General features: G+C 34.4%; 2 long non-coding RNA genes across 2 annotated transcripts in view; one reads left to right on the top strand and one right to left on the bottom strand.

Moving 5' to 3' along the window:
- LOC138238441 (uncharacterized) overlaps positions 1 to 12354 on the top strand; it is a 102026-nt gene extending 89672 nt beyond the window's left edge. Inside the window, exon 4 of the long non-coding RNA XR_011189487.1 lies at positions 12278 to 12354. This is a non-coding gene — a long non-coding RNA (uncharacterized lncRNA). The remainder of the gene's footprint in view (positions 1 to 12277) is intronic.
- The window catches only part of LOC138238442 (uncharacterized), an 86290-nt gene that overhangs the window by 27121 nt on the left and 33547 nt on the right, over positions 1 to 25622 (bottom strand). The window lies entirely within an intron of this gene.

Below are 25622 nucleotides of genomic sequence, written 5' to 3'. Positions count from 1 at the left end.
TAGTAACTTTACAGATGCAGCCTTCTAAGGTGTATTTGTAAAAACAAAATTGTCAGAATCCATGAAGCTCGAGAATTTAACTCAGAATGTGGGGTCTCATATACAAACTTGGACAACTGTTTCCCAATTCTTTGTGTAGTCATGGAGATTAGCGGTCAAAATAACACAAACGTGTGAATTTGAAGAAAAGAAAATGAATATATTACAGTACTGTACATCACATTATTACTTTACATCAGTTTTAAGTATCCTTGCAGTTTTGTAGCGTTGGTGATCTATATTTAATAAAAATATAGAAAACACACACATCATTAATGTAGAGACTCAGAAAACTTTGTAAACAGTAGTTACTCCCAAGTATAAAAAATGGTTGTATAACCGTGAGAGCTAGGTTTGATTTGAAAAAGAATGAATAAAGGATTTATTGTAATTTATTTTTAAGAATTGGAATTAGAAGGTGGAATAACTTGGAAGTACAGAACTCTAATACTTAAGGACACCAAAAAATAAATACAAAGACAAGCAGCAGCCTACTGTATTACTCAAATTAGCACAGAAGCCCTGTTTCAAAGCCCAGAAACATTAGTAACAGGTATTTTGTTCCATGTGTGGTGGAAATTCAAGGTTAGAGAACATGGCCTGCTATGATTTCTGTAGCACAAACATCATAACAGACATCATGCAATATAAGGTAGGGCTTCACAAGGACATTGTACAACCTGTCTTATTTTTGTATTGTTCACTTCTGGCTGGGTAACCAAGCATGCTGTATGAGATTGGATACAGTAGCTGAGTGAATCATGTTCATTTGACAGGAATTCCTCAAACAAATTGTTAGAAGACCTTCTGTGGATGGGACTTGTTGATTTTATTTTATACTTAAGCTATTTATAACAAGTGAAAGCTGATGCAGAGAGTGGTATATAGAGTTTTAGTCAGGGCTATGTACAGTATCTGAGTCTTTACGTTAATGATATCTATGCTATCAGTCAGCAGTCATATCACCCTGCAACCCACTGAAGCTAAGCAGGTGTAAGCCCGGTCAGTACCTGGATGGCAGACCTCCTGGGAAAGCTAAGGTTGCTGCTGGAAGAGGTGTTAGTGGGGCCAGCTGGGGGTTGCTCATCCTGCGGTCCATGTGGGTCCTAATGCCCCATTATAGTGACGGGGACACTATATATAAGTAATGGAATGGTATAAGTCAAATTAAATAATAACAATAATAATAACATTAATAATAAAGAGAACAACTAATATTACTATCTCTGTTGTCCTATTTTAATGAGCCAAAGTTTCCCTATGATTGCCCTCAACAATGATAAAGGGTGAATTCCAAAGTGACAACCTCCTATTAAATAAATAAATAAACTAGGAAACTCTGTGCTTTGATTAAAATATGGAGACAATTTCCTTTTCATTATAGTTACATAATGACATCTAATTGTCTTTCTGACTTCTAATGGCTTTTCTTAATGAAAAAATTGCTTCTATTATATAAGCTTGCAACCCTGACAAAAGCAGTAGGGATGAGAATAGTCATGTGAGGGGTTGGGGAAGCTGGTGTGTAATGGTGTAGGGGGGCTTTCTTACTATAAATTATAAGCACAGCAAGTGGCTAATTGACTGCAGCTTTGAGATTAAAGTCTCCTGTCCAAACATTACTCCAAAGAGTGGCTAATGAGTTCATTTCAGGTTTTATTATGACCTGACAAAGTTATCACTATATAATTGTAAATTCCGAAGCCTTAATCTGTAATCACATGCAGGGAGAAGGCACCCAATTTATAATTACGAAAGACATACAAAATGTTTTACGTAGGGGGTTTTTGATTAAAGTGCAGTCACGTTAAAGTGTCATTATCTATTCCAGGAATTTTCAGCTGATGTCCTTGGAAGGCAGCACCCAGCAGTTATTTATAAACCCATTTAAACCATCATCTTAGAAAATGGTGAAAAATGCTTAAGTTTGTCTCATTAAGGAAATGGGTTCAGTTAGGTAGTCAAGTGTGCAGACAGAATGAGAACCAGAAAATCCTGCTGCCCTCAAGGACCAAACATGAGAACTCCTACAGTACTTCTGCAAACATCAGTTAAGCAGGTAAAAGTTGATTTTCATTAAAGCGCTTGACTCTCATGGCAGATTTTAAAAGTAGAAGCCCGTCTTTGTTCCATAATAGTTCTGCACTCCCCCTCTTGATTGAGGACTTGTTGAAAGTCCATATCTTGCCCAAAGTAATTTCAAGGCCCACTAGTGGAACAGCCCAAGAGATTTCTGTTATTTTTACTTGATGTTATGATGGTGCCAGTAGAGTATGTACTATCCAGGAAGTTTGTAAACATGCTTGGGCCATAGTACACATAGAATCCAATAAATCTTTTGAGGTCACAGATCTAAAAGTTTTCATCTTTTAAAAGGGGATTTATATCTAAATATTGTACATAAAGGTTACTGGTTTTTCAAAACTGCAGTAATGGTTTAATGTATTATTTACATTTTATTTAAATGCATAAGCACTTAGAAAATAACAAGAACGTGGTTTTGCAACATGGTAGATTTACAGCGTGTACTGTACCTCATTGTTTAATTTATTTAAATTTTGTTGAAATGGTGTCAAATGTTTATATAAGCCGCTTGCAGGTCCACATATTTACTGTTTGAAAATATGTTTGTTAGTGATTGAAAGGTGTGTTAATGGATGTGGATGTTTGCCCGTTATGCTTTCCGGGATGTAGGAGCAGCAATATCCTGTTGCTGGTACTGTAACATTAGTTTTTTTACGGGACAGGGTTGTTAAGTCTTGTGCCCAACCTTCAACATGGAGGACCTGGCACCCGACTTGGGACACAAACCCACTACCCTGAGATTATGAGTCCCATACTCTACCAACAGAGCTAGTTGGGGCCCAAAAGTAAGTTAAGGTGTAGTCTTTTGTGAAAAATGAGATGAAAAACATAGCTAACAAAAAGGCAATGCAAGCAGTTGTGCTGCAAGCTATTTGTTAAGTAAAAACAGGGCCATGCAGATTTTTAATATTGTTTAGTCTTGACCTAATAAATAAACATGGTCTTTAGATCACTGAAATAAAATGTCAGAAAAGTAAATAATAAAATTGATGTGAGAGGAAATTAAACAGGCTTGAAAGGCATTGGATCTGGAATTGCCTGTTTTTTTTTATCCTGCTCATCGACACAAAGCTCTTCAAACCACAACTCACAACTTTTTGAGGGATACTTTTCAACTACAGTATGTTTATTTAAAAACTGTTAGAATGGCAGTTATCAGAATTGAATTAAATGATAAAAGCAATAAAAACACGAACCTGGATTTTAAAGAAGGTTTACTATGCTGCCAGCAAAACAGCCTCAAGTTATTATTTTATGAAATCGCTAGTGGGAAACTGCCTTTGAAATTCTGGAGAACTAGTGATATGCCATGTAAAGCGATCGCCCCTTTCATTTTTTTGTAAAGCTTGGCACAACGTGGCATTACAAAGCAATGAGATAATTTCTTCATAGAAAAACATTTTTTCAGACAGTTCTCCCATGTCTGAATGCATATTTCATGGTTAAAGGTCATATACAGTATGCAGAGAGGAAACTCCCTACATAACTGCAAATCACTTTAAGCAGTCATGACTGATAGGGTTAGTAAGTGCAAGTAGCACATTATACAAAACAAAAATTTACTTATAATTAGCTATAAATAAGGTAATTTCTTTGTTTCTTTCTTTGGTCTTGCGTCTGCAGTCTGAATCTGTTCTGTGAAATGGAATTCAGAATTGCGATAACTGAACAAAATTACAAGTGATAAGTCAATTTAGTTGTTTTACACCTTATTAGTCAATGTGCAGGTGTACAGAAATATGCTAACAACAGGGATTAGGTAGAGGAGATAAAATATTAATCATTGGTCACATGTGAAGTGAATTCTGCTTTCCTGCTGTGAAAAGGCTTGTCAATACCCACTGCAGAGCTTTAGCAGCTGCAAGGAGAATCTGTCTGGTCTTGCTAATGCATTGTATAATTCTACCATAACATCCTTCGATTTAAAATCTATACTTTTAATTGTATATGCTAAGATTGTGTTTCTCTTTATTATTGCTTTCTCACATTGTCTAGAAGCTGTAAATGATGTGTCAACATAAATACCTAAGTCTTCTTCATAATCAGCCTCTTCAATCTCAGAGGGCTCAAAGAAGCTTTAAGAGGGTGGTCTAAATTCATTTTTATGGAAAAGAGTTCTTGCATAGTGCCAGGAATGGCTTAATTGCATACTTTTGCACAATGTTGTAGGTAATTACTTGAATGCTTAGCAACCCTGTATGATTAAAGGTTTCTTTAAATAGATGAAGAACCAACTGGAAAGTGTCTTTTTCAGAGAACAGCCATTGCAAAACTTGAAGGTTAGGAAAGACTTGAAATACCTCCAAAGTTTAAGGATAGTTTCGTTCCTTCCAGGTTTTATGGAAAATTGTTTGGAACTGACCACATATGAAACAAAAAGGTTTGTCTTTTGATTCTTAAGCTGGCTTCTAAAGAATCCACGCTTTTGCTCCAGGAAAAGAAGGAAAAGCTTGGCTTTCTGCCAAAAATGAGCATGAATGGATGCAGTCTCAGGCTGCGATGGGAGCATGATTAACTTCCTCCAGAACAGCCAAAGCCCCATTGAGAGGGAGAAAGAGCTACCTCTGGGACAGAGAAATTTCAATCACCAGGAAAAGCTGAGAAAATCCCATGGGGCATGAGAAAGAAAGATTGGTGGAAAGCTGAATACTTTCATGATCTGAGATAAGGTGAAAAGGTTTGATTCCAATATGGATCGCAGGTCCTCTCTCTATGGTTTTTCTCTATTTAAATTGCTATGCTATCCTTTGGGGCACACAGAAATTAGTGGTAAAAAAAGGTTTGCTGTGCAGAGGCCATCCATAACCTCCCTACCTGTAAGGAGGGTCTTCCACACCAATCAGGAGGACAAGAGAACAACATGTTTTGGACGTTTATCCAACGTTTATCCAACCTCACTTCTAAAACCAGGAAGAAAACATGGTAGAAATTAGTCTTAAAGAAGAATCAGGTGAATAATATTCAAGCTACTACAGTAAAGTTGTAGACAGTGACAGTGGTGTTAATACCTTCAAAGCCTGATCTAGTCAGATCTCAGAAGTTAAGCAAGGCTAGGTGTGGTTAGTACTGACTTGGGTAACATCTAAAGAATATCAGGTTGCCATCATAAGAAGTGTTTTGTTTTAGAGGTGATTTTTGCAACCAATAACCCAGTATGATTAAATGAGATGTTAAATGTCATTAAGATACTGTTCATAAGAATAATATCATTAACAGCGCTCATGCTAAATTCTACTCTGGGTTTATACAATCTGGTTCAATTAAAAATTTCTGCACTTTCTTACTTCTCTACCTGAGATAGTTTAAAAGAAACATTTAAATTTTTGTTGCACTTAAAGCAGTATGACAGTACAAGAGAGCTAATATACCCTATAATCCATAATCTTGTATAAATAGGTAGCTTGTATTAACAGCTATTAATAATAGCTTATAAAATTGAAAAGTGTGTACAGTATGTGAAATATGTTAAACACAAATACTGAGTAGGTCACAGCCCTACAGTTATGTGAGGGAAATAAAAAATATCCTAGACAGCCCATTTTTATTTATCACCTGTGGCTTCATATTAAAACTTATAGATCACTTGATTTTACTAAAATATAACCAGAGCCTTTATATTTTCTAATCAAAAGTCACCCTCAAATTTAGACCTGTTCTAAATCTAAAATCTAGTGCTTCAGTAGGTCCCTTTACTTTACTCACACTGGACTGACATTTTTCCTGTGCTGTCTAAAAGACTCCAAAATGTTTTTATGCAGGTGCACTTCCAATAACTCAATTAAATAGTTTTAACAAGTGATTTCAAAGAATGCATTCCAGACAACTGTCACACGTGACTCACAAAGAAATTAAACAAAACATTCAGTGCAATCGGATGAAAACCTTATATTTTGACCCTTTTATATGGGCCATTCAACTTTTTGAGGCAATTAAGTAACAATTGCAGGAGATGTTCTAAACAGGCAAGAGCATGTTGCTTAATGCATCTCAGGTCATTGCTGCTTTCCTGAAAGACATTATATTAAATTCCTGATTACAAACACTGCTTTTACTTGATCGTATGCTTTTAAAATGTCATTAGAAACCTTTGATCTCAATCTTACAAATGTTAAGATTCAAGGATGGCTGGAAGAAAGCTTTTGTTCAGTTTTGTTCCAGCATTAATAATGTGCGATATAAAAAAAAAACGTAAATATTCCAATTCGATACTTAATACAGAAAGTAAAAGTGCTGTATTAATTAAGTAAGGCAGGTCTCTTTGATGAACTGAGTCCACAATTTGAGGCAATACAATATTTCAAAAGGATTTGTGCCTATACCTTCCTGTGGCACCTGAAGCATTTTAAATAAAGGGGCTTCCAATTCAGTCAAACAGTATTTCAGTGTTGCCTTATAGTTATCAAAAGAGTGTCAGGGGCAGAGTGAAATGGAAATCCACAAGCCTCAAGGCATTCCATGTTTTTCAGGTAATGAGGTTTAAAATGAATAACTGTTGGGAATCGAAGGCTAGAGCACCTGTCCAAGCTTTGGACATTATAGGTCCTTTGGCACTATTTCTATTGCAAAATTCCAACCTATTCTATTCCAACCCCAGTCTCATGATAAAATCCAATAGAGGTTAACAAAATATGGCCAGCCTGAGATGCTCCTATTATGATTAGTTCTAAGGCTGTCTCTTATAATTGCCTAAATGTGGCCTGTTAGTGTGTATTTTGTAAATGCATTCTCAGAAAAACCTCTGATTCACTAAAGGATGGCTTTCAACTATTTAAAATTAAGTTAACAGCATTATACAAGCTTTACAGGAAATTGGATCAGAAAGATAACCCTATTCTTTAGTAGAGTAAATAATCAGACTAAACATTCAGTAAATATTTCACTATTTTATTTTCTTATGATATTATTCATGATTTTTCCATGAGATATCAGGTTGAGGTTAAGACCTTTCATCTGTCCATACAACATCGTTTCTTCTTTTAAATAGACCATGCCTTGCTGTTGAATTAGAATTAGGGACTGGAAACAATTTGCACAAATACAGTATGAAATTCTAGCTCAACTAACAAAAGAATAAAGCCAGACAGTAATTTCCTCCTCGAGTTGATCAGATTATGAAACATCCGACTGAAGTTGGGAGACCAAAAAAGAGACATTATAGATAAATAAAGTTGTATTCTATTCTAAGAATAGGAGACATACTGTATCATAAAGCAAGTTTATTGGGAACTGAAGGATGGATAATTAGGCCAGCAGTGACTGAATATTAGACAAATCCATTTAGATATCCGTTAATCATCTTAATCTCATGTTCAAAGAATATTGGTCATCCGTCCACTGAATTATTATAGTTGATTCAGAAGGAAAAAAAAACTCCTACTGAGTTACAATATTAATAAATTGCAGAACATAGCTAAATACTATGGCATCCTTTCATATGGGTGATGTGCAATATCAAATGCATGACAACTTTAGAATGGCTAAGAGGAATTAAAAAACAGATCTCAAGCAATTTAGGCTGGAATGTAATTGTCATAACCACTTTAAAAAGTACTTGAAAGTTCTGACTCTTGAATGAACTGAAATTCATTGTCATTCTTCTTTCCTTTTTAAAGATTAAAGATGCTGAATGTATTTTTTTAAAATTTCACCAGAAAGTGAGAAATGCACACTGCAAACTCTGCATTCAATATCCAGAGGTGTACATTTTGCAGTGAGATAACCTCCACTGGAAATGTGAAATTAACCAATTTGAGTATGGGTAGAGGCATTTTAGTTATATTTGTTTGTTTTGTGTGTGTTCTTTTTTTATCAAAGCTGTCTGTTATTTCAGAATGAAGCTGTCATTAGCACAGTTATTATGCTCTCTCCAAAACAAATAAAAAATGACTGTGACATACAGACCTTTAAACACAAGAAGTGCATACCTTGTAGTAAACACCAATAAACTGGAAAAAGTAATTTTTTAAACCATGTATTCTACTTCTACTGAAGGATAAATGGATTCTCTAAACCTTTTGTAGAAATCCATTATAGTGACCTACTTTGTTAGGTCCTCTGTGACCTGAATTTCTGTGATTATAAAAAAATAAACCTCAAGAAGACAATTGCACTGTTTAGTTTGAACTATGGAGGCTGGCATGACAAATGATTGTGAATCAGTAGTGAATGAATTGAATCCAAACCAAGTTTTGTGAACACAAGGAAATAATCCTGCTACTAAATCCATAGTGTAGTCCAATCGCTCCATTCTTTAACAGATTTGCTTTTGGATTACTGTGTTTCAGCTATTTAACCCACCTGCTTTGCTGTGGATTGCCATTACCACTCAATGCTTAATTTTTCTTCTGTCCCCATAGCTCTCATTATAACAGTTTGATAAGCAGTAGGACGTGCAAAGGCCAACAATGCTCTGCCTAGACACACACTCTAATTATAAGGATCTCTAACTGTGGACTATTTCAAGTCAATAGCTAATTGGGAAAAAGTGCACCTTAATCTTGTATTTTAATTCACAAACGAATTCACTGCAAACCTGCAATGACACATTATTTAATCCACATGAGCAAAGAGAATCTCCTTTCTGTATAATTGTGCACCTGTATACAGTATATGCATTTACTGAAAGGCATGCATTTTCACCCCATAATTTGAAGCATTATTTAATGTTTCAGTGTGACATTATAAGAGGGTCTGATGTGCCTGGAGAGCTCACATCTCCTTTTCCCTCTCCTTCCTATGTCTTGAGTAAGTGGTGTGACAATGCATGTGTGGTTAGATGTCTGTTTGTGACACTGTACAAGCAAAGGTGAAACTTGCTCATATGAATGACAGCAAGATTTGCCAATTTCAATCACACTCCAGCAATGTCATGGTTCAGTGAAAGGTGCTTTGGGTATGTTTCTGAAGAAATGTCATAATGTGAAGCTCTTAAAGCACTCAGGGTCTGTCCTTGGGATATAATTATTACTAAACTGTACCATTACTAAACTGTATGGTAGGATCTCAGATCTGCAGGAAGGTGGCTAGCTATTTGTAATTACCCAGGACTGACTACTTGAGATATATGTTCAGGGCAGCAATAACTATAGCTGATAACAATTCTGCACTATTGAAAACCTATAAACCCAATTATAATGATCAAATAACCAAGAGATGCCTTTATCTACCGGACTTACCCCAGTAACGGCAACATTATTCATCACCAGACTATACGGTATATGTACTGTATGTGTGTGTGCATAAACTGCATAGATTTTTCTTTCCTCTCGGAAGATGTTGCACACAGCAACAGCACACTGCCTTTCTGTCTCCAGATGGCTAACATCAATCAGTGGCTGACTGACCCTGATAGCCTCTTCTTCCTGACTTTTAAACATTCACCTGACCAATAGCCTTCCACCAGCTGATCTGGTGATTGAGGGCAGCTATAGCTCATTCTCCAAAGGCATCTGGGTAATGTGGTCTTAACCAGGCTGCCATTTTGTCTGAACTGGCTGTACTGCTACAGCATGTATTCAGTTATGCATTTTGACAAATATTGTATTGATGATTAGTAACTCAGTGAACCGAAAATCTCCACCTTATTACTTGCCTCAAATAAAAAAGAGCTCAAAGAATCTGAATAATTATCTACATTGTTCTACCTTACAGCCTCACATCTTTTTTCACATTCCAAATCTGTCTTAGTAAATGTACTACATAACCTAGAATAATTCTGTATATTGCATTGTCAAAGCTCATAAGTCCATAAACTGAATGAGCAATGTTAGTAATAATTGCTTAACATCTTTTTGAATGTTATATGTTTTCATTTACGTGTAAGTTCTTTGACTATTTTTTTTTCAGTGAGTGTACCTGAATCCTTTTGATGCTACCATAGAAATCTTGTTCATAGTCCCTCGTGAAAATCTGAGTGTACACATTTTGGGAGTGTTTGTGGTTAAGTACGTTTTGGAAACGTGTTTTCCTTTATTGTGTTACTGAATTTTTCTTATTTTATTTTTTAACCAACTGTGGCCCATGGAATCCCACTTACAGCTGAACTTGTGATGTCTTGATCACAATATTTATTCTTTAAATGCCTGAGTCATCTTGGTGTCCAACAATGTCCTTAATCATTAGCCTTGGATACATAAATCTGACTTTGGGAGACTTTGCTGGATAATGTTTTATTTTTAGTTCTTCACTGAGTGTGCTAACAGACACATGTTATGAAGAGGATAATGTGTAATACAGTACTGTATATATACTTTGGTTCACTTCATTTGACCCTTGTTTATTACAATAAAAGACACCTTTTCCATAGGATGAAAGAGGCTAACTCCTAAAAAAAGCTGAAGAAGGAATAAAGCAGGAAGGGGAAGATTAAAAAAAAGTATATTTAGCTCATTTCCTCCCTAAAAATACATAAATGTGGCAAAATGACACACAAAATCCACACAAAATGGTAAACAGTCATTTACAAAAGTCAGTCTAATAATAAAGTTCAAAGAAAAGGATCAAAATTGTAATACATTGTATGTGTTCAACACTCTTAAAGTCACATCCATTCAACACCCTTCATATGTGGTTCCAAGGAAAATAAGGCTCAGAATGAAGAAAATTAATGTCTCCAGTCATGCATAGCCTGGAACCTTCTCAGCACTGGCTATGTACATATCTACCTAACTTCCTCCACAACTGGTGCATATGATTTGCTACCAGTTTGACCTTCTGAGCGTCCAGAAATAACTTGAGGCTTCCAGAGCATAATATTCAAGTCACTACAATGTTTCTCAATCTTTTAAAAGAGGCTTTCAAAGATAGCATCTATTTTTTAAATGTTTAAAATGCTTTACACTGCAGTCTTATGCTATGAAAAGATTGCTTTTGCAGGTATTGGTATATAAAATATTATCAGTAAACTAATTCCATTGGAAAAAATGGAGGGAAATGCATTCTCATCCTTTACTTCCCTACAAAGAAGCAGTGAAGCTTCTATATTTCATTCACATTCTCCCCTCAAGGGGCGTCCCTAGTCTCAGGAATAATAACGGTTTTCTTCAACAGAGAACTTTTTCTCAGTTTCCTCTGTTGACTGATGAAAAAGCTCCTTGACACTGTGATATTGGTTTTGACGATACTATTGCTGTTGAGCTTGTGCCCCCTGTAATCTATTTCTTCCTGAGACAGTTATAACAATCTAAATTATGCATCAGGTAAAACTTCAGGACACCAAACAATACTGTATACAGTACATGTTTTCAAAAAGCACACTATTCTTAAATATATACATATGAGATCAATCTAATTTTTTAAGTAAACATTTGATTAATCTTTGGTACAGCAGATGTTAGTAGCAGTATACAGTATTAACACTGATTTACAGTCCTGCCATTGTATTACAGGTTATAAAGAATTTGTTAAATAAAGATAACTTTGACAGTTCATATCAGCATGACACAGCTATTTTTTACCATATTATACTGTAATGTATCTCTCAAAGAACACCTTTTAGGGTTATGATGTCATTCAGTCCCTATGAAAGAAATAGAGAGACTAGACATTAGACTGAATAAATTTTGAGAAAACATTAAAGTTATGTATTTTAATTTAAATCACAAGTAAAGAAAGTAGAAAATCACAAATTGCCACCATAATAACATTGAAAAAAGGTTAGTGTGCAATGTAGTTTACATACAATTATTTCTTTATTGTGTTTTTCTGGTTAAACAGAAAAGAGCACTACACAATCACAGCAGGGTGGCAAACTGTACTGCAATATTCTCCAAGTTATGATAATGACCGCCCTCTACTGCCTTTATAAACGTTTACTGCATCGTACAAATATAAAAGCAGAAGAGAATGTAATAAAACAGTTAAATCTTCCAAATAGCACAATCAAACTTGTTTTTACTAGAATGTAGCATAATTATCCATGGGTTTCTCTTGAATAACCTTTACATCATAGTAGAAGAAAGATGTGTTTTATATTACAGTGAATACAAAGTAAAGAAGCAAGCAGTATGATTTAATATACATAAATTATTGGAAAGCAAATATATTTGTAGAATACAGTTTACTGTTAAAACCACTCTGAACCTGAAGAAGTCTTGTGTTAACGAGTTCATTTTCCTTCATTTCACAATGGTGTCATTACTAAATGATTTCCCAGTTTAATATGTTGCAGATTTTCCAAGGACACAGAAACTTGTGTGCAGTTTATCAGAATTCCAAGGACAAAAGCTTCAGGTGTGTATTACTCACTTTCATTACAATCTAGCACTCACTCACCAACCAAGTGTCTGTCACCTGTATTTCAATAAAAAAAAATGATAGATGGTACTTTGCTGCCTATTTTTGATAGCTATAAAATTTCAGATCATTTCTCCTTTCAAAACGGGATTGTGTGTGTGAAATTATGCAGTTGTCCAACCCCTCCCGCCCCCGGTCTGCACAGTCATTCATACAAATGATTCAGTTCTATGTGTTATATGACTTAGATTATTCCTCCTCCTGAGGTTTCAATAAAATCACCATGTTTGTTTTTTTTTTTAACACAAAGTTAAAAGTGAGCCATTAATGACTCAGATAGCCAACTTAAAAATATAAATAAATTGTGTAACTTCTATTCAATTGAAGTTAAGGGTCAGAATGTTCAGAACGCTTTAATGTTTAACTGCATCTTAAATGTTTGGTCTACTTTGGTCTACTTTGACGCAGATTGTCCATATTTTAGAATAAAGTGCCAGGTAAATTAAGACATCTATGGATAAAATAGTAAAGATTCATTTTTTTTTTGTTTAAGCACTGTCTTGCTAAAAAAGATGACACTGTACAGTATCCTGCATTTATAGTAAATGTTCTGCTTCCACTGGAATGTTTTGTAAGAGATGTCGTTTTGTGTCATTTACAGCCAGAAAAAAACTTAAAGTCTAAATATTACAGTGTACTGTATATCTCCCTTATGTATTGTACCAGTCCTCAATATTTTGTGCCAAGGCTACAAGACATTTCACAAAGGTTTCAATTACTTATCTTCAGCTTTTAACATCTGGATTTGGACATCTCAAGTTGGTCTTCCCTTCATGAGTATGAGTATATACCATTTCTTGCTAAACTTGCTTTCTTTAAGGCAAGAAAGAGCTGAGTCATGTTAAAACAGCACTGTGGAGGTCAAATCTGCAATAGCCATTGTCTGCCATAGCTTAAATAAATCTTTTAAAACAGGTGGATGAGGACTTTGGAAAGCAGGTTCAGTTAGGGAATTAATTTGATAATTTAATAAATGTCTAGCAAAAAATGAGCTCTGTTGCTCTCAGATTTCCATGCTGGGTAATTGCAGATGCTGTAAAACAAATATTTATTTCGTGGTCAAATAAGCTCAAAAAAGCACTACTAACCAGCTACTCTGAGACATGTATTTAACTTTACAGTGATGTTACAGTGTGTCATGGTTCAACCAACCAGGATTACATTAGCAGAAAACACATCCTCTCTTAGCCCTTGAGGTATCCTTCATTGATTTCACATGAACTTCATGTTGCACAGACACTGTGGATGATTTATTAGGGGAAGAAGTCCTTTTTTCGCTGTAACTAAGAGCTCTGTATACATTATTTACTGTTCTTTCATCTACCAGGTCTTTGTCAGAAAAGATGAATTTTAACCCTGCATTTGTATTCCCATGAATTGAAGTTAAATGAAATGTGAAAAGTTAATAACATGGTCAACTTTTCTTGGGGTCAGTTGTGAAGGTCACAAAGCAAAGTCTTCCTTCTCTCAGTACAGTAAGTACTGAGAGGATAATAAAGTGGCTTAGCTTACTCTGCAAAATGTATTAAAAAGACTGAGAAACAAATGTAGCTCAGCCAGTCAAGGATCTCACTATGTAATACACTAGTGGGATGACCAGTGGTCAGCCAGCCTGGCCATTTATCCCAGGGTAGTTGCCTCTAGGAGACAAGTTAATCATCAAAGAGTAGCTTTGAGACACAACAAGAGAGACTGATCCCAGCTGGCAAGGATCACAGCAACTCCAAAGCTTGCAGCAGGTAGTGGCACATAAATAAATCAAACTGAAGTCTCAGCTTCTAAAAGAAAATGAATAATCAAATCAAATATATACCAGATACAGTAAAACCAAAATAGAAACATCTAGAAGTGAAGCAGAAGCCAAGGTGAGTCCCCTTCTAACTATAAGCATTCAATGTAGAGTAGCATTGCCATTATTGCTTCTCACTTTCCTTAGCCGTATTTAAAACCACTCCAGGATCATGGACGTGAAGTAACACCTGTGTTGTCTTTCAGAAGTGTCTGGCATCAGTGCCAGAATCACTGATGGGGCTTTAGTATACAGTACTGTATGTAACATTATGCCAAAGTTCACAGAAAAGAATAGCTGTGATCTATTAAGATCTGAGAAAAGATTTAACATGCCTCCTGGGATTTTGACAGGATCTTAAATTATAACCTGGTTCTATTTTTTCTATTCAGTGGTTTTAATTAGCTTAGGATCCCAACGAGCATGCAGGTAGGTAATGCAATTCACTAGTGATATTGACATGTGTTACCCAGAGAAAGTGTTTCGGCGCATTCTGTTAAAGGTCAGAGCGGTGATAGGTGAGCAGTGATTTTCAGGACAAGATGAACCCTCAGGTTTTATTGTGCAACATATCAAGTCAGCGCAGATGCCCTTTAGAAGCTGACAGGTACATACAGCATCCACAGCAATGAAAAGCAGTAAACACTATTAATGCTCTGGGGCTAGCTGTTATTAGTGTGTTGTTGTTTTTTCCTGATCCAAAAATTTCACCTACTAAAATGCTACTAAAATGTATGTTGTAGTCTTCACCACACACACAAAAAAAGAATTTAAAAGCAATGTGGAAGAACTTTTCCTTATTTTGGATAAATATTTTATTTAGAATGCTGAGTTGTCTGATGAGTTCTCTTATTGTAATATTTTTCAACATCAGTCTTTGTCAGCTTCTTTTATGAAGTGGTAAACTAGCCAAAGTAATTGTACATTATGTAACAATTCGTAATTACTTGATACATTATGATTGGGCAAAATAGTCACATACTGTACTGTATTCAAAGGTGTTCAAAAACAACCGTTATACAGGTTTTCATGTATACAAGATGTAGTGATTCCTACCTCTTTTTTCATTTAATGAGCAGAATTCCACTCTTATGGGTTTTCTTATAGCATTGCAGAGATCCATTTTTTCTCTCATCTTCTCAGATGAGGAATTTACTGTTTATTTTTTTATATTTAAACTTTTTTATTATAATAAAAGTGTCAGTTAAGTGCAAATATAACAGGAAAGTAGCATATGTTAACACATTTGCTAATGACTGTAACAGTGTTACTACTGTACCATAAATGAGCAGGAATGTTATTGTTTTCCTACAAATTGTTTATTCATCAGCTAATGACTTTAAGCTAGTTACTTGAATAATTAGCCAGAAATATTATTGTTTTTATACTTAGGTACTGTTCTGCACTGTATTAAGGTAAATTTTGGGGTTTTTGGGGAGTGGGGTTTGAGGGAACATTTTTTAACTCTGGAGCCAATTGGAAATTATAATGTGGGAAATAATGGATATTTAATTTCCATTATACGAGTTTTCACCTTACGAGCAATCTTTGGGTAATAGATTAAGCTCATATAACAGGGGATTACTGTATTCACTTTCTTATGCACTATTGCAGTTACAATATTAGAGACACCAAAGAAGACATTGCTGTTAACAACTTCTTAAAGGTGTACCATATGTTTGTATTCAGCAGTTTATTGTAATAGTAGATTGCATTTTAAATTGTATATTTATACGACTCTATAAACATATGATGGTCTAACAATATTAGACTATGGCTGTGTCACAGTCTGCATTATTTCACTGCAACAAATAAAACATGTAGCATGTTCTTTACAACTCACTCTCAAACTCTACTCAGTATTGTGAAACAGTAAATCACAGCATTGTGAAAGTAGTTAGTGTCACTCACTCCTGGAGTTTGGTATATCCATTGGCTTGAATCCACGGCTTGTTTTACATTCACAGAGGAGGGAGATTTAATCTTTCAGGTCTGACAATGTGAGATCTCATAAGGGTGAGATACTTGGAGGATCAATCAGTCAGCCTGGCAAATCCAGACCCTCTACACATTACCCCGACTTGCACAAAAGCAAGTTCTATCGAAGCTTTGAGAACATATGAAACACACTGCTCTGAAGCACACTTCATAATCAAGACAATTGGTTTGTTTGGACTCCTGCCTGCATGCCATTGTAATACAATGGACTGCTGCTGAGGTTGGAATTTTGTTCATTTCATGGTTTGTTGTTGTGCACCTAAATAAGTGAATAGATTAGTCATATAGCCCTACTGAGTAATTAAAGGTTTTAGTAATGCCTGGTTAAGGTTTTTCATTGTGGTTTTTTAATTATATTTTCTCTCACTGGTTGTATGGCCAAATGATTGCCTTCAACCTGGTCATGTTTAACAATTAATAAATGAAGAAAAAGCATTATATTTTCACAGAAAAGCATGTTTTTGTATGCTTTACACTTGAAATCAGAAGGTGAAGGAATGGGGGAATATACTGTAGGTTGTGCAGCTTATCTTATTTGAAACCACAGTGAACAGTCCCTTTTTTGTGTGGATTGATTTTCAATCAACATGTAAGTGGCTTCTTACTGCTGTATTATAGCTGCCCTGTATTAAATTCAACAATCAAAGTAAATATGGCAAATATCCCAAATTCTGAAAACCTGATGTCTGTGTACGGTGGTGCTTGAATGTTAATGAATCTTAAAGAACTATAGTCTATGGACTTATTTTTTTTATAGGGAATCTGATAGCTAGTCAATGTGCTCCCTGCTTTTCGTGCTCACTTTCGTCTTTTGTCTTGCTCAGTTCAGCCTTTGCTCAACAAAGGGACATGTAACATACTGTACTGTATGTATTTCTCTAAGCCTTTAAATGCAGAGTGTTCAGTTGTACTTCTATTCCAGAACCTTCTTTCTAAATAATGTTTCATTGTTAGTTCAGTTATCATCAGAATAAAGTTCAAGTACAATAATAATTAGTTTACTTCACTGTATAGCTGTTTTAAATCCTGAAATATCCCGAATCTCTTTTCACTTTTGGAGCAGACCTACTTTGCCCAGCACTGAAGTACAGAATGCACCAGATTGACGTGTGGCAGCCAAGATGCACTATCAGCCCCAATGCACAGCAGATTAGGGAGAGAATTATGAAATTGGGTAGGGTTGGATAAGTACCCAAACTCTTACAACAGTGCTATGGCAGTTTAAGACCAAGTCGTCAGAACTTCATTTGAACATATCATTAGAAGAAAAGCATCTCCTAACCTTTCTTGAATATTAAATAAGTAGTGTCTCTATTATTTTAAATGTACTGTATGTTATCGGTCACTTAGAAAATCGCTCACAATTAGAAATCACAATTAGATGAAAACATTTGTTCATGTTCACAATCTGAAAAAGCAAATAATAAAATGTCTTCTTTTTATTATTTCTGAACTGCTGTAAAACATGAATGAAACGAGGATTTTTTTACATTGTGAGATACACACTATATTAGGTGAGAAATGGTAATATACTGTATACTTTAGGCTTGAATTTACAAGAAACTGCCTCAAAATCCTATCAGTGTTAAAGAGAGTAATTTTTTCTTCATAGATATCAACACCTCATACATATTAGATATATATAAAAGATGCCCAATAACAATGAACACTGACAATAATTTTGTTATTCAAATTGCTTCTGAATTATACTTGTCTTAAAATCCCTCTATTTCCCAAATGTAATAACTTGTCATTTAAAACTGCAGTGTCAGCAGAGGTCTTCTTTAGGCACCTCAGTAAAGATTTTTATGGGGTTGTGAAGCTGTGTTTGCATAACTGAACATTAGAATTTTGAATGTGAATTAAGCATTCATGTTCACTCTATAATTGACTAGAGACTAGAATCTTGTCAGCACCATTTTAAGGTGAAGGGCACCTCATGAAGCACAAGGTCAATTATCTCTCTGCGACAGGGAAGTTAATGGCAATGTGAACAGACAAGTTGCCAGAGAAGATATCCTTTAAATTGAAAGCATTCTTTTCCCCTTAGATCATACACTTTTTCAAAGAGTGAACTTGTTCTGGGATATGTTTTGTCACAAGGTTCTTAAACTGTAATATTACATGTCCACAAAGTAACATTATACCATGAACATTCAAATTGATATATACTGTACAAGGTTAGTAGCTGTGCTTGGTAATTTGTATGCATTTTATGAATACTTGGGTAATCTCATCTAGCTGATTGTTTTTATCAACATTTTTTTCAGTTAGCATTGCTGTCTAGACCACTGTTACTATTCCACTGAGAGTGTGATTTATTTATGTAGTTTATACTGCCAATGATAGTCTGTCAGCTTTACAATTGGCATTTGCTTACATTAAAAAGTACTCAGAAATTACAAATGATAGAACATTATTAAGATTATCATTAGTGATACCTCAGCAGTTGAATAACATGGAATGCTCACAGACTAATAAGTAGTACTGCTAGATCATTTTCTTGTTAATCACAAATTACAGCACTTTAAGATGTTTAAACACGTTTATATTGTTATTCGATCATCCTGCCTTTTGCTGACGTCTGGAGAACTTTTCTGCCCTCTACCTGTGGTTGTGTAACAGATTATTTTTGAGTATTACTGAATTTAAAGCCCTGTTCATTTTTAATAGAGTTAAAGAATTGTTTTAATATCTTCAATATTTCAATGTCATGAAATACAATGTGTACCATTTTTAGAAAGTCACAAAATCAAAACTTGTTTCCCAGATTAAGTAAATTGTTTAAATATGAACAAAGTCCCAATTTCACAATTGAAATTTCACAATTTCTATTGTTTTTACTTTATATACAAATGATTCAATCATTTTACATATCAAATAATTAAAATTAGTTCTGAAAAAGGCCTATCTTGAGTGAACAGTGCTAGTGAAAGTAGAAAGATTTGTGAATATTGTTTTTTGAGTGGCTGTTTGTCCAGGACCTGAAACGTACCAGCACCAAAACAGTTTTCAGATAATTTGATTCTGAAGATCCAAGTGCTCCTGCATTTAATAATCAGGCTCTTCTGCTGATTTCTTAGGAGAACCATATTTCACAGTCAGATAATGAACATTTTTCTGCCTCAGAAGTCAATCAGCATCAATCGAAAGTGACAGTTCAAAGCAGAAGATAAAATATTAAGCAGTTACATTTAGCTGCATTTACTTAATATTTAGAAATGCTCTTTTCATAAATGAGTGATAAACTCTAATTACTTTGAAGCCAGTTTTCTTAAGATCTGTTTTTCAAAACCACTGTAGAGGACTGTTTTTGATCATATAAATATATAATACAAACACATCCAAAATAATGTTCAATAATGTGAATGATCAAAGACTGAAAATGGATTTCTTAATGTAGGGATTGGTAAGTTACAGCACACATGCTGATGTCTTGGAAGACAATGGAACAAAGATTAGGAAGTACAAACTGGGAAGATAATGGTATACAATAAGAATTAACATTCATCTTTCAAAGAGGACTTGTCCGGTCTTCATATAATACACATTTCTTGCCAAATGTTTTATTTGCAAATGTTTGCTGCTAATGATGCTGTAAGAAAAATAAATCTATACATAACATTGATAGATAACATCCCTACGTTTCTACATCTTATTGTTGAGGGACCGCTTACATTAAATATACATCAATTAGTAATTGATTTTTGGTTTGCAGTTTGTTACTGTCAAATTCTGCAGCCACACACCCAAAAAATCCATATGAAATAGATTTATCACAAAGCATTCTTAGATTCCAAGAACACACAGTGAACACTTGCTTTATTCAAAAACCAAAATTAAATGATGGTAAATGTGGGCCCAAGTACAAAACAAATGTTAGTAATAAATGTTAACACCCTGCCCATTAATTAAAAAGTGATCAATTCAGTTCATTTTAAATAAATTTGGAACTACCAAAGACTTTTTATTATATGCCAATTCAATTTGTAATCTGTGATACATCTTTTTGTGGGCCACAGGAGGCCCTTTTTGCTGAAAAACCAAGAGATTTCTTTCTGATTCATCCCAATCTATGCCCTATGGGTATACAGCCAGTTGTGTGCTATCACTTGGGGAAACAATGATCACAGTAGACTAACAACATGGCCTTGACATGCTATGTCAGACTTATAGAGATCAACCTCTGCTATGAGTGAGTACCTTTTCTGGATACTGTACAGTATGTCTCTTCAAACCCATTTTACTAATGTTGGGTTTTCATTAACTGAAGAAGAAGCTTCTGGTTAACAAAAACTGCTGACAAATAATGGGTTTACATTTTGTTAACACATTCAAGTCAGTCTTTTATTGTCATATTTTTTTTTACATTCTCCACTAAAAGTCCTAGAACTAAAGGCACAGTCATCTCTATGAGAACTCAGAGGTGTTAGTTTTAGTTCATTAAACTTTAAACTTTTAGAATTATAAACGGATTAACAGAAAAAAAATAGACATTTTCCTCATGTCTGTAAGGAAGATAATGCCATTAGTTACAGCACAGTATCTTAAAATATGCTTCTCCAAAAATTGTCTTCACGTTTCACTTCCTGACATTCTTTTGCTTAAGATAGAAAACTATCTGAAGGGTACTATTATATTAACCAGCAACCAAAGCGGCAGCCACATAAAGAAAAAAACCAAAACAAATTCCTTTCCAGGAAGCTATAAAAAGGAAAAAAGGAGATACAAAGAATATAATGCCAATGTGGGTTGATTTGAATGTAGAAAATTATATATAATTAATATCCTACTGGTAACTGTCTTATTAGTGGTGATTCACTGCAGCCTATTTTTACTAATTCACATCTGTTTAAATTGCATAGATCTGAAAAATTAAGCAATGCTCCTCTTCTAAATAAATATCAGCAAGGCTGAAAATGAAACAGTACTGCCTATGGACAACCCGTTTTCATTCTGAATATGAATGCAGCATGCTTAGCTTTCGGTTTCTTAACAATCATCCACCTACTCAAATTAATTTAACATATACCATTAAGTGTGGTTATCGTCACGGATAGGATAGGATCGTCACGTCATCCATTAAGAATGACATCATAAGATGTGCAGAAATAGTATGTTGGAGGCACTCATTTACAATGCTAGGAAGAACAAGAAAGCAGTTGCTTCTATTAATTGAACAGACAATTTTAACACAAAAAATAATTAATGACTTTCTTGCAGAGCTTCTGAGTGGCTCTTTCAGTCTAATCACTCGTTGAAAAGTGAAGGTTAAACTGTATGATCTCAAGATCCTAACATTGTTGGCTCAAGCCTTGGCTATGCTCAGGTAAAACTCCACACCTGTCTGTGTACTGTACATTTTGGGAATGTCAAGCAATAGAGCACATTTGTGTACATTTGATTAATGTGCTTAGAAATGTGAGTATACTGTCGAGACATCAGTTGCTCCTCCTCAATGACAATTTCAAAGTTACTATCAATGTTCAGACAATAATTCCTACTGTTAGTATGTCTACTTGCAGCCAGTAAAATCTATTTATGATGTTGGATGGAAACTGAAATAGTTTTTAACCACATGTGGTTGCATGGATTTGCAGAAAGTGTTGCTATGGAAAGAGATACAGCCAATTAATATTTTGCTAGTGCCAAAAATGTAACAGAAAATGTAGGTGCTTTCTCAAATCCTCATAAAATTTTGAATTAGAACTCTTTTACCCTTTGTTTTCTCTTTTTTATTTTTCTGTATCTTATAATTCTCTTGTGTCTTGGTCTAAAACAATTTTTTTGGGATTAAAAACAATTCCATAATTCATTTTCATAATTTCAAAAAATCTATTAGGGACACATTAAGCAAGAATGGCCAGGCAAATTCCTCATGACTATTCAAACAAAAATTAATGCTAAAGAAACACAGATACTTTACTTAATGCTTTGTGAGGTGAAAATAATTCACATATAGTTTAAAAAAAGAAATTAACTTCCACATTTTTATTTCAATATATTTTGTATGACAAATGCATAGCAAATAGTGACTTTACTCCACAATGTTATGTAGCTGTATTTGCTAATTAGTGGGAATGTCATGCATTATTCATTCTTAACAGTGTTAGCCTAGCAACAGATATACTGCAGCAGCCAAGATAATGGACACTTTCAGAACTTTTACAATTGAACAATTTGTGGTTTATTTTGCTTTTCAATGCGGTTTGTGGCCATCTCTACTGAGACTGAAAACTATAATGAACTGGCTCGTTTAATGTTTCAATTTTGCTTGAGGTTTCTGAATCTGAGTCTTCAATACAAACAGAAAATCAGGCATGGTTTAGGTAACTTCTCAATTACCTAAAAGAAATATCTTAAAAGTACTTGACATTTAAGAAACATTATCCAGTGCTTCATTGTTTTTAAAACACTGTACTATAAGTTAGATGAGATGTGTGCAACATATTTGTAGCAGTATTTTTATAATTCATAAGAGATTGTGATTCTGAGAAAAGTTTAAAAAAAGTGTACCATTAATTAATTACACATAAACATATACTGTACACATACAGTACAGTACCTACATACACATACTGTACCTGTAGAAGCTGGAGATACATTTTATTGAAGTAAAAATGAAATAATGCCCAGTACCATTTTTAACTCAGGATACTTTATGAATTATTTGGAAATCACTAATTCATGTAATGCCATCATGATAAATAGTTACATATCTTGTACTTGTGATCAAACTGAAAATATATTATAATCTATTATGTTGTTGTACTTAGAGCAGAATTAGTATGATTAATTATATATACACTGTATATTAAAACAGAGAAGTATGTCATAATTAGTTTCTGAGAATACACTAGAGATGAATGGTTTTCACCCTTTTTTATATAACCCTGAATGTAATTATATACTAAAACATTTCAGGCATACTAATAGTAGTCCGGAACTGCAATGTCACCGATAACTCAAGTCACCAGTCTCTTGTCATAGAGAAGAACAAGTTTTGAGGTTTATCAGTGACAAGATGTTATAAGAACTTAAAACCAATGAGTTACTGTAGTTTCTTTTCTAGGATCTATTGTGTCTGAGACATTTATTCTTTGTGTAGCAATCACAATTCTTTTCTAGCTTTCACTGCAATGACAGTGAAGAAATCTGTAATCTTATTCACAAGGAATAACATTACACAGTAAGAAAATGCATAAGAAGTTAAAGTACAGTAAGTATGCTTAGACTTGTCTGTCATGGCACTGTTCAAGTGGATCAGTTAATGCGTTTACCTGTAGAACTGCACTTTACCAGAAAAATGCACTTGAATTAATGAATTGTTGCACCCTATGGTGACATCAGTTTAGCGTGTTACATTTTAAAAGAAAAGACATCTCTATCCAGAACACAAAATAGAACCACAATGAAATTATCTCTAAGAGATACCCACTTTAAATTTACCACTTTTTTATGGACAAATTGGTTTTAGTCTGATTACACATAACACAAACCATCAGGTTGAGAATACCCTTATTTTTCAGAGTATAATTAGGCCAACTTAACTTATGAGATACACTCTACAACATTCCTAAATGAGTGCTTAACTGCAACTTCTGTCTTTCACTGCTAGATTTACATTTTTTGCTTATAAGACCATCCACTTAGTGCTCAAATTCAATTTGGAGACAGTTAAAAGAGGGTTGTTGTGTTGCACTGTACATATTACCTATTTTGTTCTAATTCTGACATCCAATTTGCAGCCTTTTACAAGCTGGAAGACATTGTATGATATACTTAATCTTGTCTTGCATTAGAAGTGTTGTAGTACTGTAATCAATTAAAACATGTTAAACATCAAATTAAAAATTAAAACATGTACTGTATGTACTATATATATAGATACAGTGTGGTAGTGTTGACTTGACATATCAATTACATTACATTGGGCTTCAAATGGACATCAGACTGACAATAAAGAGAGAAAGGGAAAGCATGTGGAACCACTAGCTACACTGGACTGATGCACAGCTCCAAGGCCCTGCTCCAGTTGCTTTGCTGTTTTGCACACTTGCAGCCAGAAGAACTTTTTTCAGAACGTCCTCTGGACGTTCCTCTGGACGTTCCTCTGGATGAGAAATTCTAACCCAAAGCCCACATGTAGTAAAAGGGAAAACCATGATGTAATTTTACAAATGAGAGACTAAACAACTGTCCATTGTTATTATTAAGAAACCCCCAGTATTGTTCATAAGGGTGGGCATGTCAAAGGCTAAATTCCAGCTCAGTCTTGCTCTGTCCAGCCTACGAAGATTTCCTCCTTTGGTTTAATTGTTGAAATAATCTCTCAGTCCTCCATTGCTTTGCAGTGAGATGCTGATGATCAAATGTCTGTTACACAATGCCAAGCCTGGTGCTACAATTCATTGGTGCCTATACTGATTCTCTAATACTTACAGAGTTTTGTATTCTTTGTTCATGAAAATACTGTAAATAAAGTACAATAAATTAAAATATTGATCTTTTTTTATCTATGTATTGTTTCACTATACAGTTTTATTTCCGTTGAAAAACACTCAATTTTAGAATGGACAATATATTATATACTATTATGTTACAATTATAGGTAATGTATTCAATACAGACTTTACACTGAAAAGCATCATGAACATTGTCGGGTCTAGCCTGTTTTTACAATATTCACAATTTAGATCTGTATTAAATGATAAGCAAAGTGGTTTTGTTTTCTGTAGACTGTACTGTATATGTAATCTATATTTAAAAAGATACTTCTCTGTGAATTTGTTAGCACTTAGAGCTTTCTCACAGTGCTGTTGCTTGGAACAGCAAACACCCTTGTGCTTCAAAAGCTAAAACTCTAGATCGATACACCTGAAAAGAGCTTGAAAAAGATTTTTGTCATGTATCAGAATGCATTAAGCCCTAATGAATAAGGGAAAATGTGATACATTGCAAAACAGGAGTGACTTTAAATGGGTATCTGTACAGCAGAAACGTGCTGGAAGGAAGTAGGAACCAATTAGTAATTTACAGTGATTATATCTGATAAAATATCTGAAGAAATGTCTGATGTAATATTTTCGAGAGGTTCACAGAATTGGAAAAGAGATTAAGAAAATAGTTTATGGTGGCATTTACAGTATCTATGAAGAGTAAACTTTATATTGCATGCATCTTTAGATAGGGTTCTACTTGGAATAATGGAATAATATGTATTATATCTATTATCCACAGAAAATACTGATACCAAAAGAAAAACAAAAATATCATATTAGAATGATCAGATTAAAGAACGTAATATAATATGTTCAGTCATTCCTGATGTCAAAAACATTCAAATAAGTTACAGATTTTTTTTTAAAGAACAGTTTCTTCAATTGACATTTTTACTACTGCCAAATCTATTAGATTG

Source organism: Lepisosteus oculatus, chromosome 4 (assembly GCF_040954835.1).
Source record: "Lepisosteus oculatus isolate fLepOcu1 chromosome 4, fLepOcu1.hap2, whole genome shotgun sequence".
NCBI lineage: Eukaryota > Metazoa > Chordata > Actinopteri > Semionotiformes > Lepisosteidae > Lepisosteus > Lepisosteus oculatus.
Note: the sequence above shows the minus strand (reverse complement) of the source record. Positions and strands in the feature narration are given on the sequence as shown.